Source organism: Oncorhynchus clarkii, chromosome 27, assembly GCF_045791955.1.
Source record: "Oncorhynchus clarkii lewisi isolate Uvic-CL-2024 chromosome 27, UVic_Ocla_1.0, whole genome shotgun sequence".
NCBI classification, from domain to species: Eukaryota; Metazoa; Chordata; class Actinopteri; order Salmoniformes; family Salmonidae; genus Oncorhynchus; species Oncorhynchus clarkii.
The window spans coordinates 43,004,718-43,024,949 of NC_092173.1; the positions used below are offsets into that span (position 1 = coordinate 43,004,718).

A 20,232-nucleotide genomic window follows, 5' to 3' on the forward strand; every position below is an offset into this window, starting at 1 on the left:
GCAAGATTCAAGACTTCGTGCTTTTCAGCTAAAATTATTATATATAATTCTTGCCACCAACAAAATGTTGAATATTTGGGGCATAAAATCATCGAAGCTCTACAGATTTTGTTGTGAGGATACAGAATCAACAGACCATTTATTTTGGTATTGCCCTCAGGTAGCCTGTTTCTGGTCTCAGGTTCAGGAATAGCTGTAAATGTAGAACATTGATCTAAAATTGACCCTAGAAATAGTACTGTTAGGAGATCTGGAGAGACCGGGTCAGTCAATTACTAATATACTAATACTCTTAGTAAAAGTATTTATCTTCAACACGCAATCTGTGGATTCTATCCGATTAGATAGATTGAAATTGTACGTTAAACATCATAGCATAGTTGAAAGATATGTGTTGAGTAGAAACACAAAGTGGGTGGCCAGCAGAGATAGATGGGATGGGCTGAGGGAAGCTGAGGGTTGGGCTGAGGGAAGCTGAGGGTTGGGATGGGATGGGCTGAGGGAAGCTGAGGGTTGGGCTGATGGAAGCTGAGGGTTGGGATGGGATGGGCTGAGGGAAGCTGGGGGTTGGGCTGAGGGAAGCTGAGGGTTGGGATGGGATGGGGGAAGCTGAGGGTTGGGATGGGATGGGGGAAGCTGAGGGTTGGAATGGGATGGGCTGAGGGAAGCTGAGGGTTGGGATGGGATGGGCTGAGGGAAGCTGAGGGTTGGGATGGGATGGGCTGAGGGAAGCTGAGGGTTGGTATGTGGAATTGGAGACAAGTGGGAGTGGAGTTGCTGTGTGAGAGATAGAATGATGGTCAAAAGATCAAGGAGAAAAAAAAGTCAAAATAAAACATAATAAAAGTACATTTGAATGACACTAAGTGGCAGTGTTTTTACAACTAATGCAGGTTTGCCTGAGGCTGAAGCCGTGCAGGTGTTTGTACACATGCATATACACACACTTTCATTCAAATAAACACATACAAGAACACACACATACATGTAATAGTGCCAGACACGCACACAAACATATACAGTTGGCATTGCTGTTATGATTTCACTTGTCCTTGATGTCCTTTGTTTTAGATGTTGTTGTTTTTGTGCATTGTTTGTTTTCTTCTGTCTTTTCCTTGTTTCTCTTTAGTTCCTTCTCTTGGTTGTTGGTGCATTGGGGGGTTCTTGGGGGTGGGGAATGGAATTCATTGTATTTATATATATATTTTGGGGGGGGGGGGGGGGGGGGGATCTTGGAGGGTTTGGGATTCACAAGATTGTGATCATGAAAAAGGAAACTATGACATATAGTTTATATCACTATCATGCACACGCACCCTCACACATAATGATGGCTCTGCTGCAGAAAGACTGATACATGTTTGATAGTAGTAGTTGACACCCTCACACATAAGGACGGCTCTGTTGTAGAAAGACTGATACATGTTTGATAGTAGTAGTAGACATCCTCACACATAAGGACGGCTCTGTTGTAGAAAGACTGATACATGTTTGATAGTAGTAGTAGACACCCTCACACATAAGGATGGCTCTGCTGCAGAAAGACTGATACGTTTTAAAGTGTCTTGATGCTGTAGTGTTTGATAGTGTCTTGATGCTGTAGTGTTTGATAGTGTCTTGATGCTGTAGTGTTTGATAGTGTCTTGATGCTGTAGTGTTTGATAGTGTCTTGATGCTGTAGTGTGTGATAGTGTCTTGATGCTGTAGTGGTTGATAGTGTCTTGATGCTGTAGTGTTTGATAGTGTCTTGATGCAGTAGTGTTTGATAGTGTCTTGATGCTGTAGTGTTTGATAGTGTCTTGATGCTGTAGTGTTTGATAGTGTCTTGATGCTGTAGTGTTTGATAGTGTCTTGATGCTGTATTGTTTGATAGTGTCTTGATGCTGTAGTGTTTGATAGTGTCTTGATGCTGTAGTGTTTGATAGTGTCTTGATGCTGTATTGTTTGATAGTGTCTTGATGCTGTAGTGTTTGATAGTGTCTTGATGCTGTAGTGGTTGATAGTGTCTTGATGCTGTAGTGGTTGATAGTGTCTTGATGCTGTAGTGTTTGATAGTGTCTTGATGCTGTAGTGTTTGATAGTGTCTTGATGCTGTAGTGTTTGATAGTGTCTTGATGCTGTAGTGTTTGATAGTGTCTTGATGCTGTAGTGTTTGATAGTGTCTTGATGCTGTAGTGTTTGATAGTGTCTTGATGCTGTAGTGTTTGATAGTGTCTTGATGCTGTAGTGTTTGATAGTGTCTTGATGCTGTAGTGTTTGATAGTGTCTTGATGCTGTAGTGTTTGATAGTGTCTTGATGCTGTAGTGTTTGATAGTGTCTTGATGCTGTAGTGTTTGATAGTGTCTTGATGCTGTAGTGTTTGATAGTGTCTTGATGCTGTAGTGGTTGATAGTGTCTTGATGCTGTAGTGGTTGATAGTGTCTTGATGCTGTAGTGTTTGATAGTGTCTTGATGCTGTAGTGTTTGATAGTGTCTTGATGCTGTAGTGTTTGATAGTGTCTTGATGCTGTAGTGTTTGATAGTGTCTTGATGCTGTAGTGTTTGATAGTGTCTTGATGCTGTAGTGTTTGATAGTGTCTTGATGCTGTAGTGTTTGATAGTGTCTTGATGCTGTAGTGTTTGATAGTGTCTTGATGCTGTAGTGTTTGATAGTGTCTTGATGCTGTAGTGTTTGATAGTGTCTTGATGCTGTAGTGTTTGATAGTGTCTTGATGCTGTAGTGTTTGATAGTGTCTTGATGCTGTAGTGTTTGATAGTGTCTTGATGCTGTAGTGTTTGATAGTGTCTTGATGCTGTAGTGTTTGATAGTGTCTTGATGCTGTAGTGTTTGATAGTGTCTTGATGCTGTAGTGTTTGATAGTGTCTTGATGCTGTAGTGTTTGATAGTGTCTTGATGCTGTAGTGTTTGATAGTGTCTTGATGCTGTAGTGTTTGATAGTGTCTTGATGCTGTAGTGTTTGATAGTGTCTTGATGCTGTAGTGTTTGATAGTGTCTTGATGCTGTAGTGTTTGATAGTGTCTTGATGCTGTAGTGTTTGATAGTGTCTTGATGCTGTAGTGTTTGATAGTGTCTTGATGCTGTAGTGTTTGATAGTGTCTTGATGCTGTAGTGTTTAATAGTGTCTTGATGCTGTAGTGGTTGATAGTGTCTTGATGCTGTAGTGGTTGATAGTGTCTTGATGCTGTAGTGGTTGATAGTGTCTTGATGCTGTAGTGGTTGATAGTGTCTTGATGCTGTAGTGGTTGATAGTGTCTTGATGCTGTAGTGTTTGATAGTGTCTTGATGCTGTAGTGGTTGATAGTGTCTTGATGCTGTAGTGGTTAATAGTGTCTTGATGCTGTAGTGTTTGATAGTGTCTTGATGCTGTAGTGTTTGATAGTGTCTTGATGCTGTAGTGTTTGATAGTGTCTTGATGCTGTAGTGTTTGATAGTGTCTTGATGCTGTAGTGTTTGATAGTGTCTTGATGCTGTAGTGTTTGATAGTGTCTTGATGCTGTAGTGGTTGATAGTGTCTTGATGCTGTAGTGGTTGATAGTGTCTTGATGCTGTAGTGGTTGATAGTGTCTTGATGCTGTAGTGGTTGATAGTGTCTTGATGCTGTAGTGTTTGATAGTGTCTTGATGCTGTAGTGTTTGATAGTGTCTTGATGCTGTAGTGTTTGATAGTGTCTTGATGCTGTAGTGGTTGATAGTGTCTTGATGCTGTAGTGTTTGATAGTGTCTTGATGCTGTAGTGTTTGATAGTGTCTTGATGCTGTAGTGGTTGATTGTGTCTTGATGCTGTAGTGTTTGATAGTGTCTTGATGCTGTAGTGTTTGATAGTGTCTTGATGCTGTAGTGTTTGATAGTGTCTTGATGCTGTAGTGTTTGATAGTGTCTTGATGCTGTAGTGTTTGATAGTGTCTTGATGCTGTAGTGTTTGATAGTGTCTTGATGCTGTAGTGGTTGATAGTGTCTTGATGCTGTAGTGTTTGATAGTGTCTTGATGCTGTAGTGTTTGATAGTGTCTTGATGCTGTATTGTTTGATAGTGTCTTGATGCTGTAGTGTTTGATAGTGTCTTGATGCTGTATTGTTTGATAGTGTCTTGATGCTGTAGTGGTTGATAGTGTCTTGATGCTGTAGTGGTTGATAGTGTCTTGATGCTGTAGTGTTTGATAGTGTCTTGATGCTGTAGTGTTTGATAGTGTCTTGATGCTGTAGTGTTTGATAGTGTCTTGATGCTGTAGTGTTTGATAGTGTCTTGATGCTGTAGTGTTTGATAGTGTCTTGATGCTGTAGTGTTTGATAGTGTCTTGATGCTGTAGTGGTTGATAGTGTCTTGATGCTGTAGTGGTTGATAGTGTCTTGATGCTGTAGTGGTTGATAGTGTCTTGATGCTGTAGTGGTTGATAGTGTCTTGATGCTGTAGTGGTTGATAGTGTCTTGATGCTGTAGTGGTTGATAGTGTCTTGATGCTGTAGTGTTTGATAGTGTCTTGATGCTGTAGTGTTTGATAGTGTCTTGATGCTGTAGTGTTTGATAGTGTCTTGATGCTGTAGTGTTTGATAGTGTCTTGATGCTGTAGTGTTTGATAGTGTCTTGATGCTGTAGTGTTTGATAGTGTCTTGATGCTGTAGTGTTTGATAGTGTCTTGATGCTGTAGTGTTTGATAGTGTCTTGATGCTGTAGTGTTTGATAGTGTCTTGATGCTGTAGTGTTTTAGCGTGTCTTGATGCTGTAGTGTTTGGTAGTGTCTTGATGCTGTAGTGTTTGGTAGTGTCTTGATGCTGTAGTGTTTGATAGTGTCTTGATGCTGTAGTGTTTGATAGTGTCTTGATGCTGTAGTGTTTGATAGTGTCTTGATGCTGTAGTGTTTGATAGTGTCTTGATGCTGTAGTGTTTTAGCGTGTCTTGATGCTGTAGTGTTTGATAGTGTCTTGATGCTGTAGTGGTTGATAGTGTCTTGATGCTGTAGTGGTTGATAGTGTCTTGATGCTGTAGTGGTTGATAGTGTCTTGATGCTGTAGTGGTTGATAGTGTCTTGATGCTGTAGTGGTTGATAGTGTCTTGATGCTGTAGTGGTTGATAGTGTCTTGATGCTGTAGTGTTTGATAGTGTCTTGATGCTGTAGTGTTTGATAGTGTCTTGATGCTGTAGTGTTTGATAGTGTCTTGATGCTGTAGTGTTTGATAGTGTCTTGATGCTGTAGTGGTTGATAGTGTCTTGATGCTGTAGTGTTTGATAGTGTCTTGATGCTGTAGTGGTTGATAGTGTCTTGATGCTGTAGTGGTTGATAGTGTCTTGATGCTGTAGTGTTTGATAGTGTCTTGATGCTGTAGTGTTTGATAGTGTCTTGATGCTGTAGTGGTTGATAGTGTCTTGATGCTGTAGTGTTTGATAGTGTCTTGATGCTGTAGTGGTTGATAGTGTCTTGATGCTGTAGTGGTTGATAGTGTCTTGATGCTGTAGTGTTTGATAGTGTCTTGATGCTGTAGTGTTTGATAGTGTCTTGATGCTGTAGTGTTTGATAGTGTCTTGATGCTGTAGTGGTTGATAGTGTCTTGATGCTGTAGTGGTTGATAGTGTCTTGATGCTGTAGTGTTTGGTAGTGTCTTGATGCTGTAGTGTTTGATAGTGTCTTGATGCTGTAGTGTTTGATAGTGTCTTGATGCTGTAGTGTTTGATAGTGTCTTGATGCTGTAGTGTTTGATAGTGTCTTGATGCTGTAGTGTTTGATAGTGTCTTGATGCTGTAGTGTTTGATAGTGTCTTGATGCTGTAGTGTTTGATAGTGTCTTGATGCTGTAGTGTGTGATAGTGTCTTGATGCTGTAGTGGTTGATAGTGTCTTGATGCTGTAGTGTTTGATAGTGTCTTGATGCTGTAGTGGTTGATAGTGTCTTGATGCTGTAGTGTTTGATAGCGTCTTGATGCTGTAGTGGTTGATAGTGTCTTGATGCTGTAGTGGTTGATAGTGTCTTGATGCTGTAGTGGTTGATAGTGTCTTGATGCTGTAGTGTTTGATAGTGTCTTGATGCTGTAGTGTTTGATAGTGTCTTGATGCTGTAGTGTTTGATAGTGTCTTGATGCTGTAGTGGTTGATAGTGTCTTGATGCTGTAGTGTTTGATAGTGTCTTGATGCTGTAGTGGTTGATAGTGTCTTGATGCTGTAGTGTTTGATAGTGTCTTGATGCTGTAGTGTTTGATAGTGTCTTGATGCTGTAGTGGTTGATAGTGTCTTGATGCTGTAGTGTTTGATAGCGTCTTGATGCTGTAGTGGTTGATAGTGTCTTGATGCTGTAGTGGTTGATAGTGTCTTGATGCTGTAGTGGTTGATAGTGTCTTGATGCTGTAGTGTTTGATAGTGTCTTGATGCTGTAGTGTTTGATAGTGTCTTGATGCTGTAGTGTTTGATAGTGTCTTGATGCTGTAGTGGTTGATAGTGTCTTGATGCTGTAGTGTTTGATAGTGTCTTGATGCTGTAGTGTTTGATAGTGTCTTGATGCTGTAGTGGTTGATAGTGTCTTGATGCTGTAGTGGTTGATAGTGTCTTGATGCTGTAGTGGTTGATAGTGTCTTGATGCTGTAGTGGTTGATAGTGTCTTGATGCTGTAGTGGTTGATAGTGTCTTGATGCTGTAGTGGTTGATAGTGTCTTGATGCTGTAGTGGTTGATAGTGTCTTGATGCTGTAGTGTTTGTCCTTCATGTTCTAATACTTTAATGTTACCCCTTCCTTGTTTTTTGTAATACATAATTATATAAAATAAAATGCTAAGTTAGTTGACCGCTAGTTAGTTGACCGCTAGTTAGTTGACCGCTAGTTAGTTGACCGCTAGTTAGTTGACCGCTAGTTAGTTGACCGCTAGTTAGTTGACCGCTAGTTAGTTGACCGCTAGTTAGTTGATTGCTAAGTTAGTTGACCGCTAGTTAGTTGACCGCTAGTTAGTTGACCGCTAGTTAGTTGACCGCTAGTTAGTTGATTGCTAAGTTAGTTGACCGCAAGTTAGTTGACCGCTAGTTAGTTGACCGCTAGTTAGTTGACCGCTAGTTAGTTGATTGCTAAGTTAGTTGATTGCTAAGTTAGTTGACTGCTAAGTTAGTTGACTGCTAAGTTAGTTGACTGCTATTTAGTTGACTGCTATTTAGTTGACTGCTATTTAGTTGACTGCTATTTAGTTGACTGCTATTTAGTTGATTGCTAAGTTAGTTGACTGCTAAGTTAGTTGACTGCTAAGTTAGTTGACTGCTAAGTTAGTTGATTGCTATTTAGTTGATTGCAATTTAGTTGATTGCTAAGTTAGTTGAGTTGATTGCTAAGTTAGTTGAGTTGACTGCTAAGTTAGTTGACTGCTAAGTTAGTTGACTGCTAAGCAGTCAACTAACTTAGCAGTCAACTAACTTAGCAGTCAACTAACTTAGCAGTCAACTCAACTAACTTAGCAGTCAACTCAACTAACTTAGCAATCAACTCAACTAACTTAGCAATCAACTCAACTAACTTAGCAATCAACTCAACTAACTTAGCAATCAACTCAACTAACTTAGCAGTCAACTCAACTAACTTAGCAGTCAACTCAACTAACTTAGCAGTCAACTCAACTAACTTAGCAGTCAACTAACTTAGCAGTCAACTAAGTTAGTTGAGTTGATTGCTAAGTTAGTTGAGTTGACTGCTAAGTTAGTTGACTGCTAAGTTAGTTGAATAACAAACTAGGGCCAAGTTATTTTTGCTCAGCTCTCATGGAAGAACTCCTTGCCCAGCCCAGGTGGTACATGTCACAACACAGACTCATATACAAGTGTTGCTATTGGGTCCTCAATAACAGTGTTATGTTCCTTAGTGAGTGCTGTTCTATTGGCTCCTCAATAACAGTGTTATGTTCCTTAGTGAGTGCTGTGCTATTGGGTCCTCAATAACAGTGTTATGTTCCTTAGTGAGTGCTGTTCTATTGGCTCCTCAATAACAGTGTTATGTTCCTTAGTGGGTGCTGTATATCTTGGTGCAATCGTAGGAAGGTACTACCTAGCTGAACCAAAACTAATGTTTTTGTCCCGTTGGAGATTCGGGAGACAGACGAAGGAATGCGTAAACGTTCAAAAAAGAAAGAAATTAAGCCCAAATTACGGCGTGCCGTGTATAGGCACGGGGACGAAGACCAAACAAAAGAGTACCTCGAATAAATAACAAAACACGCATTTTTATTTTATTTAACTAGGCAAGTCAGTTAAGAACAAATTCTTATTTTCAATGAAGGTCTAGAAACAGTGGGTTAACTGCCTTGTTCAGGGACAGAATGACATATTTTTTACCTTGTCAGCTCGGGGGATTCAATCTTGAAACCTTTCGGTTACAAGTCCAACGCTCTAACCACTAGGCTACCTGCCTCCTCTAACCACTAGGCTACCTGCCTCCTCTAACCACTAGGCTACCTGCCTCCTCTAACCACTAGGCTACCTGCCGCCTCTAACCACTAGGCTACCTGCCGCCTCTAACCACTAGGCTACCTGCCGCCTCTAACCACTAGGCTACCTGCCGCCTCTAACCACTAGGCTACCTGCCGCCTCTAACCACTAGGCTACCTGCCGCCTCTAACCACTAGGCTACCTGCCGCCTCTAACCACTAGGCTACCTGCCGCCTCTAACCACTAGGCTACCTGCCGCCTCTAACCACTAGGCTACCTGCCGCCTCTAACCACTAGGCTACCTGCCTCCTCTAACCACTAGGCTACCTGCCTCCTCTAACCACTAGGCTACCTGCCTCCTCTAACCACTAGGCTACCTGCCTCCTCTAACCACTAGGCTACCTGCCTCCTCTAACAACTAGGCTACCTGCCGCCTCTAACCACTAGGCTACCTGCCGCCTCTAACCACTAGGCTACCTGCCTCCTCTAGCCACTAGGCTACCTGCCTCCTCTAGCCACTAGGCTACCTGCCTCCTCTAGCCACTAGGCTACCTGCCTCCTCTAGCCACTAGGCTACCTGCCTCCTCTAGCCACTAGGCTACCTGCCTCCTCTAGCCACTAGGCTACCTGCCTCCTCTAGCCACTAGGCTACCTGCCTCCTCTAGCCACTAGGCTACCTGCCTCCTCTACCTGCCGCCTCTAACCACTAGGCTACCTGCCGCCTCTAACCACTAGGCTACCTGCCTCCTCTAGCCACTAGGCTACCTGCCTCCTCTAGCCACTAGGCTACCTGCCTCCTCTAGCCACTAGGCTACCTGCCTCCTCTAGCCACTAGGCTACCTGCCTCCTCTAGCCACTAGGCTACCTGCCTCCTCTAGCCACTAGGCTACCTGCCTCCTCTAGCCACTAGGCTACCTGCCTCCTCTAGCCACTAGGCTACCTGCCTCCTCTAGCCACTAGGCTACCTGCCTCCTCTAGCCACTAGGCTACCTGCCTCCTCTAGCCACTAGGCTACCTGCCTCCTCTAGCCACTAGGCTACCTGCCTCCTCTAGCCACTAGGCTACCTGCCTCCTCTAACCACTAGGCTACCTGCCTCCTCTAACCACTAGGTTACCTGCCTCCTCTAACCACTAGGCTACCTGCCTCCTCTAACCACTAGGCTACCTGCCTCCTCTAACCACTAGGCTACCTGCCTCCTCTAACCACTAGGCTACCTGCCTCCTCTAACCACTAGGCTACCTGCCTCCTCTAACCACTAGGCTACCTGCCTCCTCTAGCCACTAGGCTACCTGCCGCCTCTAGCCACTAGGCTACCTGCCTCCTCTAGCCACTAGGCTACCTGCCGCCTCTAACCACTAGGCTACCTGCCTCCTCTAACCACTAGGCTACCTGCCTCCTCTAACCACTAGGCTACCTGCCTCCTCTAACCACTAGGCTACCTGCCTCCTCTAACCACTAGGCTACCTGCCTCCTCTAACCACTAGGCTACCTGCCTCCTCTAACCACTAGGCTACCTGCCTCCTCTAACCACTAGGCTACCTGCCTCCTCTAACCACTATGCTACCTGCCTCCTCTAACCACTATGCTACCTGCCGCCCCATGATTAACACACGGGTCTGCGACCTCCACCATGGCACGAAAGCCCAAATCACACAGCACAGGTACTCACAAGCACCAACGGACATTGTAAAAATAACGGGACAGCTCAATGGAAACCGAAGGGCACACTTACACAAGTACTTATCCGTGGGAACAGGGGACAGGTGTGCGTAATGAAAGTTCCGGAGGGATCCGTGACAGATTTTTCCCATTCCCATTCCATAACATTTTACGACGCATGTGTACCCTCCTGAACATGGCCTTGGTGGTTAGTGTATATTTTGGCGTTTCGCTGCTGTACAGATTCCCAGAGCTGTGAGGGTGTGGGCAGTCTGCTGTGGCCTGATAAACACAAAGAAACAAACCCAGCTCTGGGGAGTTTAGAAAAATGTCCTACTCTGTGGTCTTACGCTCATTGTCAAATCACGCTGGACAAACAAAGCGTAAACAACAGAAAGGACACTGAATTAGGCTCCCAATTAAACACCTTTAATGACCAACTCGAAAGGGGCATTTTTCAGAAAGAAAAATGCGTCTTGCTTCAGCTGTCCAAACATATTTTTATGTGCGTGGAAGTGTTGAAAAAAATGAACATATTATAGTAATAATTGTATTAAAAATATTAGTGGGGATGGTAACGTTTAATGACTGTTGCCCAGAAGTAGTAGCAGTGGTGGTAGTGGTAGTAACAGTAGTCGTAGGAGTACTGGTAGTAGTAGCATCAGTAGCAGTGGTAGTAGCAGTAGTAGTAGTAACAGTAACAGTAGTAGTAGCATCAGTAGCAGCAGTAGTAGTGGTGGTAGTAGCAGTAGTAGTAACAGTAACAGTAGTAGTAGTAGTAGTAGTAGTAGTAGTAACAGTAACAGCAGTAGTAGTAGCAGTAGCAGCAACAGTAGTAGTAGTAGTAGCACAGTAGCAATAGCAGTAGAAGTAGCAGTAGTAACAGTAGCAGTAGTAGCACAGTACTAGTAGAAGTAGTAGTAGTAGTAGTAGTAGTAGTAGCAGCAGCAGTAGTAGTAACAGTACTAGTAGTAGTAGTAGCAGTAGTAGTAACAGTACTAGTAGTAGCAGCAGTAGCAGTAGTAATAGCAGTAGAAGTAGTAGCAGTAGTAGTAGTAACAGTAGTAGTAGTAACAGTAGTAGTAACAGTACTAGTAGTAGTAGCAGCAGTAGTAGAGGTAGCAGCAGTAGTAGTAACAGTAGTAGTAGTAACAGTACTAGTAGTAACATCAGTAGTAGAGGTAGCAGTAGTAGTAGTAACAGTAGTAGTAGTAGTAGTAGCAGTAGTAACAGTAGTAGTACTAGTAGCAGCAGCAGTAGTAGTAGTAGTAGTAGTAGTAGTAGTAGTAGAAGTAGCAGCAGCATTAGAAGTAGTAGTAGTAGAAGTAGATATATTTTTTTACGTGGTTGCATCATATTTCTTTGCATACTTCCGCTGAAGCTTGCATCGATGCATGCTTGAAAATATGTACAAACGGGAGTACGCTTTCGAGAAGTACCCTCCGTGCTCGGTTTCGCGTGTCTTGATTTGGACTCTTTCTCCAACCCTCCAGTGCTCCAATTTGAATAGTACACATTTAGAGAAACAGCCACCGTTTTAGAATGTCCGGGAGCTTTATTATGTTGAAAAAAATCCCAATAAAGAGGTTTATTAGGAGGACAAGAAGCTTAATAGTTTAAAAAGTATAACATCTGAGAAGAAAAAAAAGTATCTAAGCACACTATTCCAGACCGGTCTACAAGTTTCAAAGTTTGAATGGCGTTTTCAGCTGAAACGTAAGAGTAGCGTTCCATAATAATATATCGGTCACGTGTGCTCCCTCACCAGTCTGCTCGTCATGGCGCACACCTGTCACCATTGTAACGCGTAATTACGCATCGTGACACTCATCTGGACTCCATCACCTCCTTGATTACCTGCCCTACATGTCACTCCATTTGGTTCCTTCCCCAGTCGTCATGGTTTCTGTTTCTGACCGGTGCGCTGTTTGTTTCATTGATTCATTAAAACGTATTCACTTCCTGAACTTGCTTCCCGACTCTCAGCGCACATATATGTTATATACGATTTAAAGTGTGACTGCTGAATATAAAGTGTGCAGGTCATTCTTTTCTTTTCATTCATTTATTTCCTCTCATATGATTAAATATTGATGGTATTTTTTATGTTGTGGTCATATGCATTTTACTATTGAGAATACCACTTGAGGGCTCTACGCAGTCAACACAAACGGAGCCGATGGAGGTCCGTTCGATGCGAGCGTTCAAATTCTGCCCCACAAATGGACACAGGACTACGTAGAGAGCGACGCAAACAAACCTCTGTCAGCACGTTTGCGGAAACTGTGTATAGCCCTTAAGTAGGGAATGAGAACTGTCAAAAGGTTGAACATACATATATTAGGATCGTAAGAAAATCCATACATGAAACTAAACAGAAAACGTTAAATTAGATCTGTAAACGTACAAACCTTATGTTACGACTATGAATGAACATTTAAACGTTCCGATTTTTACTTTACATCTCTCTCTTGACTCGGTTACAGATCATTTTTATACATACAAACTTTTGTCTGTAATGTGGCATCTGCAAAGGACATACTGGTATTGGAAGCAACTTTTAGCTCAGACGTTACAGACGCCTTTTGTAGCTTCCGGTTTCATTTCCCAAATAAAAGTCTGGATCTTTTTATAGAACTGCTACAATACGGATATTGATGCAGTTTATGGCGTAATAAAGGCTTGGGCCTTCAGCAAATGACGTGTGTGATAATGATAAAGACAGAGAAGAGCCTTGTCTAGATAAACCACCTGAGCTGCATTTGATTTAGGGCCTATTTCGCTCTCTGAATATACCATGCTCTCAGCCTACGTTTAACCTCTCCCCTTGTTCATATCAAAGTCCATGTGTTCATGACCCGACTCATATAAATCTGTAACGATGTGCGCTGGGGGTCGGGAAGCAAGTTCAGGGAGTGAGTGTTTTTATAAAAATAAATGAACCATAATACAAAACAAGAAACACGAACAGCACACAGACATGAAACAGAAACAATGACACCTGGGGAAGGAACCAAAGAGAGTGAAGGTAATCAAGGAGGTGATGGAATCCAGGTGAGGGTCATAATGCGATTATGCGTGTAACAATGGTGACAGGTGTGCACCATAACGAGCTGCCCGGTGACCTAGAGGCCCAGAAAGGGAGCACATATGACAAAATCACCTCAAATTATTTTAAAGTTCATATTAAACCCTCCTACAGAATATGCGTTGGCAAGATTTTGAGTGATGAAATAACTATCCAAATATGATATAAAAAATAACTATATTTTTAGTGGCAGACTCCAGAAATCCATTACATTAACTACCTAAATATGAAGTAAAATAGACTGAAGAGTAATAGAGAATGAAGACTTTTAACTTGAAAACGGGCAGGATACCTCTTTCCCGGGTTTCCCCGACTTCCGTTTTCAATACTTGGTTATTCTAGTTCGCGTAGCACTCCTCACAGGCCGTTTGGTGTACAGTCATGGCCAAAAGTTTTGAGAATGACACAAATATTAATTTCCACAAAGTTTGCTGCTTCAGTGTCTTTAGATATTTGTGTCAGATGTTACTATGGAATACTGAAGTATAATTACAAGCATTTCATAAGTGTCAAAGGCTTTTATTGACAATTACATGAAGTTGATGCAGAGACTCAATATTTGCAGTGTTGACCCTTCTTTTTCAAGACCTCTGCAATCCGCCCTGGCATGCTGTCAATTAACTTCTGGGCCACATCCTGACTGATGGCAGCACATTCTTGCATAATCAATGCTTGGAGTTTGTCAGAATTTGTGGGTTTTTGTTTGTCCACCCGCCTCTTGAGGATTGAACACAAGTTCTCAATGGCATTAAGGAGGGGGGAATTTCCTGGTCATGGACCCAAAATATCGATGTTTTGTTCCCCGAGCCACTTAGTTATTACTTTTGCCTTATGGCAAGGTGCTCCATCATACTGGAAAAGGCATTGTTCATCACCAAACTGTTCCTGGGTGGTTGGGAGAAGTTGCTATAGGAGGATGTGTTGGTATCATTCATTATTCATGGCTGTGTTCTTAGGCAAAATTGTGAGTGAGCCCACTCCCTTGGCTGAGAAGCAACCCCACACATGAATGGTCTCAGTATGCTTTACTGTTGGCATGACACTGGACTGATGGTTGCGCTCAACTGGTCTTCTCCGGACAAGCTTTTTTCCCAGATGCCCCAAACAATTGGAAAGGGGATTCATCAGAGAAAATGACTTTACCCCAGTCCTCAGCAGTCCAATCCCTGTACCTTTTTCAGAATATCAGTCTGTCTTTGACACCAGGCCAGCCTCCAAAAGTCTTTGCCTCACTGTGCGTGCAGATGCACTCACACCTGCCTGCTGCACTCACACCTGCCTGCTGCCATTCCTGAGCAAGCTTTGTACTGATGGTGCCCCGATCCCGCAGCTGAGTCAACTTTAGGTGACGGTCCTGATGCTTTCTGGATTTTCTTGGGCGCCCTGAAGCCTTCTTCACAACAATTGAACCGCTCTCCATGAAGTTCTTGATGATCCGATAAATGGTTGATTTAGGTGCAATCTTATTGGCAGCAATATCCCAGCCTGTGAAGCCCTTTTTGTGCAAAGCAATGATGACGGCACGTTTCCTTGCAGGTAACCATGGTTGACAGAGGAAGAACAATGATTCCAAGCACCAGCCTCCTTTTTAAGCTTCCAGTCTGTTATTCGAACTCAATCAGCATGACAGAGTGATCTCCAGCCTTGTTCTCGTCAACACTCACACCTGTGTTAACGAGAAAATCACTGACATGATGTCAGCTGGTCCTTTTGTGGCAGGGCTGAAATGCAAATGAACTGAATCCCCCAAAAACATTCCCACAGCATGGCAAAGAAGGACTTTGCAATTAATTGCAATTCATCTGATCTGTCACGACTTCCGCCGAAGTTGGCTCCCCTGCCTGTTCGGGCGGTGCTCGGCGGTCGTCGTCACCGTCCTATTAGCCGCCACCGATCCCTTTTTTGTTTGTCTGTTTGTTTTGTCTTATTAGTTTCACCTGTGTTTCTGTTGTTTGGTTTAATGAGCTTCCCTATTTTAATAGGTAGACCCGCCTTTGTTTTGTGCGGGATTGTCTTTATGTTACGTGTGTGCATGTTAGTTAGTGGTGGATTTTCTTTTCTTAAACTTGGCACCCTGTGTCTTTTGGGTTGTCACGTTGTTGTCCGCGCACTGTATTGTTGGGCTTATCGTTTTGTGTGCCGAAGTAAAGAGCTCTTTACCCCAGTGGAACTCTCTGCGTGATTCCTTCGCCCACCTAGTCCCGCGTGACATGATCGCTCTTCATAACATTCTGGAGTGTATCTGTAACAGTATAACTTTAGACCGTCCCCTCGCCCATACCCGGGCGCGAACCAGGGACCCTCTGCACACATCAACAACAGTCACCCACGAAGCATCGTTACCCATCGCTCCACAAGAGCCGCGGCCCTTGCAGAGCAAGGGGAACTACTACTTCAAGGTCTCAGAGAAAGTGACATCACCGATTGAAACGCTATTTAGCGCGCACCGCTAACTAAGCTAGCCGTTTCACATCCGTTACACCAGCACCACCGCTAACTAAGCTAGCCGTTTCACATTCGTTACACCAGCACCACCGCTAACTAAGCTAGCCGTTTCACATCCGTTACACCAGCACCACCGCTAACTAAGCTAGCCGTTTCACATCCGTTACACCAGCACCACCGCTAACTAAGCTAGCCGTTTCACATCCGTTACATATGCAAATTGCCATCATACAAACTGAGGCAGCAGAATTTGTGAAAATTAATATTTGTGTCATTTTTAAAACTTTTGGCCAGGACTGTACGTTTTTTGTTTGTTGGTGAGATGAAACTGCCAAAACTCTGAAGGGGTGTACGTCAGAATCGCAACACAAGATTTGTTCGAACCTAAAATGTTAGTCCGTAATCCTAACCCTGGTGTGTGTACGTCCACAGATTAAATTTCACGTTTCACGCATGACTTTTATTACAATCATCAACAATTTCGTACGGATTTTCTTACGATCCTAACCTATACGTACGTTCAACCTTTTGGCAGGTATCTGGCTCCATACTTAAGACTCCACAGTCGTATTTCCTGTTTCCAACTGGCTGTAGTGTTATAGTCAAGCCTAGGCTTGTTCTTTTTTGTTTTGAAGGTTACGGTACACCTGTCTGTTAAAGGGAGTCAGTACCTAACCCCTTTGCCCCTGTCCTAAATGGCACCCAAATCCCTTTATAGGGCAATACTTTTGACCAGGGCCCATAGGGTAGTAGTGCACTACAATATATGGAATATGGTGCCATTTGGGATGTACACAGTACCCCTGGCCTGTCAGAAGTCAGTTAGCCCCACACCTGACTGTCCCAGATCTTTCAGATAGCTGCCCTATATAGTGCACTACTACCCTATGGGCCCTGGTCAAAAGTAGTTCCCTATAAAATGGATTTGGGTGGAGAATGATGGAGGCCACTGTGTTCTTGGGGACCTTCAAAGCTGCAGACATTTTTTGGGGTATCCTTCCCCGGATCTGTGCCTCTACAAAATCCTGTCTCGGCGTTCCAAGGACAGTTCCTTCGACCTCATGGCTTGGTTTCTGCTCTGACATGCACTGTCAACTGTGGGACCTTTTTATATAGACAGGTGTGTGCCTTTCCAAATCATGTCCAGGAAATTGCATTTACCACAGGTGGATTCCAATCCAGTTATAGAAACATCTCAAGGATGATCAATGGAAACAGGATGCACCTGAGCTCAATTTCCAGTCTCATAGCGAAGGATCTGAATACTTATGTAAATAAGGTATCACTGTATTTTATATTTAATACATTTGCAAACATTACTAAAAACAAGTTGTTTCTTTGTACCATTATGGTGTACCGTGTGTAGATTGATGAGGTAAAAAATGTATTTTAATCCATTTGAGAATAAGGCTGTAACGTAACAAAATGTGGAAAAGGTGAAGGGGTCTTAGTACTTACCGAATGCACTGTATATAGATCCTACAGAGCATTCCCAACCCCACTTTCCCAACCCCACATTCCCAACCCCACATTCCCAACCCCGCATTCCCAACCCCGCATTCCCAACCCCACTTTCCCCAACCCCACTTTCCCCAACCCCACTTTCCCCAACCCCGCATTCCCCAACCCCGCATTCCCCAACCCCGCTTTCCCAACCCCACTTCCCCCAACCCCACTTCCCCCAACCCCACATTCCCCAACCCCACATTCCCCAACCCCACCTTCCCCAACCCCACTTCCCCCAACGCCACTTCCCCCAACGCCACATTCCCCCAACCCCACATTCCCCCAACCCCACATTCCCCAACCCCACATTCCCCAACCCCACCTTCCCCAACCCCACATTCCCCAACCCCACTTCCCCCAACGCCACTTCCCCCAACGCCACATTCCCCCAACCCCACTTCCCCCAACCCCACATTCCCCCAACCCCACATTCCCCCAACCCCACATTCCCCCAACCCCACATTCCCCAACCCCACATTCCCCAACCCCACATTCCCCAACCCCACATTCCCCAACCCCACATTCACATCAGAATAAATTTTATATTTTTTCACTATAAGCCCAATACTGTCAACATACCAGTTTGAACATTGTATTTGTTTTAATAGTTAATCATTCATATCTTGCATTTGCTTATAAGCACAATAGAGTACTGCTGTAGGAGTAATAATACCCATAAAACCTAGCGATCGAACAGGGAAATGGTTCCAAACGTTTTTAAACCATTTATTTTTTCCCATAGGGGTGATTTTTGAAAACACTTCAAATAAGGGCTGTGTTTCGTGTAGGTTTACACTGGTGTGATATTTTGATAATTATGTAAATATCTCTTGAACAAGGTGACTTGTATTAATATATGTATTTACCCCCCACAAAATGTAATGCTAATTAGCTGCTAATGTGGCTATCATAAAGAACCATGATGATCCGGACCAGACTGCCGAATCGAGGCTAAGGTACGAATCTCTGGATGAACTAAAAGTTAGTCACGAATTAAATTGTCTACATTTCCTTAAATTGACAATTCTGTGAACTCTTGGGCAAGTTTAACATTTACACAATACCTATGATCAAAGGTGTCCGCTAGAGATGACATACAAGAGGAGCTTGCAGGGTATTTGTAGTCCAGCATGATGTCTACTTTGATGCGAATTAACATTTTCAAATCTGAGAGTAAATAGAGCTAATATCCTAGAGAGATTTACACGGTTATCAAAACGTCACGCCAGGGTAAACCTACACCCAAACGCAGCCCTTATTTGAAGTATTTCTAAAATCCCCGTTGGAAAAAGAAATAGTGGAAAAACGATTGGAAGCATGTCCCTGTCTGACCGCGAGGGTTTATTACACACCCACTGTGGGGCTCTGTACAAATGGTCATTGATTCAAATGTTATATATTTTGAATTAGTTATCCACCTTGCAATGTTTTGAACTGCGGGCTATTATTTTAAAAAGTGTCCTCGTTACCATGGTACATGCACTTCATCGTTCGTGCTGCTAGCAAAAATAGTAGTAGAATGTAGGTGGTTTTAATATATACTATGGTATGTAGCCAGAACAATCCAACTATGAGTATGGCGTGGTGGCTTTGGGACGGAAAAGACGAAAAAAAACATGAGGTCGCGGTCAACTTGACATGACAGGCTGCCTACTTCAGCCCTCTACAATAACATTGTAACCTCGATCTATTGTAAAAGGTACATTGTTTATCAGTATGGGGTGTATAGGAAGCTCGATGAGCACAAATTGTTACATTGTACAGCCTGCGGACCGCGGAGCGCACCCAGAAAGAAGCATGCGCCCAGCGCTATAAAAGGAAATGTATTCAGTGGTTGTTACCAGCTACTACTACAACTGTACTACACTACTACTAAACTTCCTCATGTATTTCCTGCTCTAAATTAACAATGGTCATTTCCATGTTATGTGCGCAAATGCAGCGTATTATTTACTAGTAATACATTTTGCGGTTTTACAACCCAGTCATACAACTGATTAGAATGTTGCATCAGCTCAAACACGGATCCTACAAGATCATGTGCATCGCCCTAACCTTCCGGTGACTTTAGTAGTAACTTCATGTACGGAAAAAAATGCACTGGCTACAAAATTAAAACTTACACACAAAAAAAAAAGCAATTTCTCACAATTAAAAAAAAAGTAATAATATGGGCTTTAATTTATAATGTAAAAGTTGTTACCTTGCAGTTGCCGCTGAAAGAAAAACAATCCTAGGGTAGCTTCTTTACGATATAGACTAATTATGTTAGCTACACAGATTTGAACTGAAGGACGAGATCAAGCCACTTTCGCTGCAGCTTTGTGATAAATGGCGAGGACAACTTCATCTTCGTTAGGAAGGAGCACTTCAACCTTGAATGGCAACTTTTCTAACTCCGCCCTGTAGTTGCCATTGGACTGTTCCGTTCTGAAACTGGCCTCCTGTTCTGCCAACACCCCAGTACTGTATTATTCACGGGGTAGGAGGCGCCTGTTGGCCCGCCTATATACAATTCAGAGGAGCAAATTAGGCCTAGTGACGAAATAGATGTGTCAGACACCTTTTCCGTGTCAAATGGCACCATATTCCCAATATGAAGCCCTGCATTTGACCATAGCCCTATGGGCCCTGGTCAAAAGTAGTCGACTGATAGTGATGGACAATCCGTCTCTTTTCAGTGAACCGGGGCTCGTTCGGTTCAGCTCACCAAAAAGAGCCGACTCTTTTGGCTCCCAAAAGGCTCTTTAAAAAAACGTTTTGTATTTTTTTTCAAGTCAAACAGTTTGAGATAGTTTGACTATGATTGGTGTTAAAACAATTCTAATTAAATTATTAAATGAAATCATACTCTACCTTAACCACAATGTATTTAAAAATGCATTAGATTGTTATGAAAAATAATGCTATTAAACATTTGCATTTAAAGTATAACTGTTTAATGTATGTAAACAAAGTGCATATAGATATAACAATTCAAAACTAATACAATCTAAACAGCGTAATAGAATATTGCACCATATCAACGGAAAATAAATAACAATGTGCAAAACTGCAACATCCCAGTTAAAACATTAAACTGGTCTCTCTTTTCTCTCTCTTCTTTGTTGCCATGTTATAACCAGCAGCACACAGCAACGCTGACCATA

At 42.9% G+C, this 20,232-nt stretch overlaps 1 protein-coding gene across 1 annotated transcript in view; it reads right to left on the reverse strand.

Annotated features, from left to right (window-relative positions):
- Nucleotides 1–19,479, reverse strand: part of LOC139385944 (high affinity cationic amino acid transporter 1-like) — a 51,464-nt gene extending 31,985 nt beyond the window's left edge. Inside the window, exon 1 of the mRNA XM_071131249.1 lies at nt 19,287–19,479. The gene's annotated coding sequence lies outside the window, so the exon portion shown is untranslated. The remainder of the gene's footprint in view (nt 1–19,286) is intronic.
- Between the last annotated feature and the right edge of the window lie 753 nt (nt 19,480–20,232).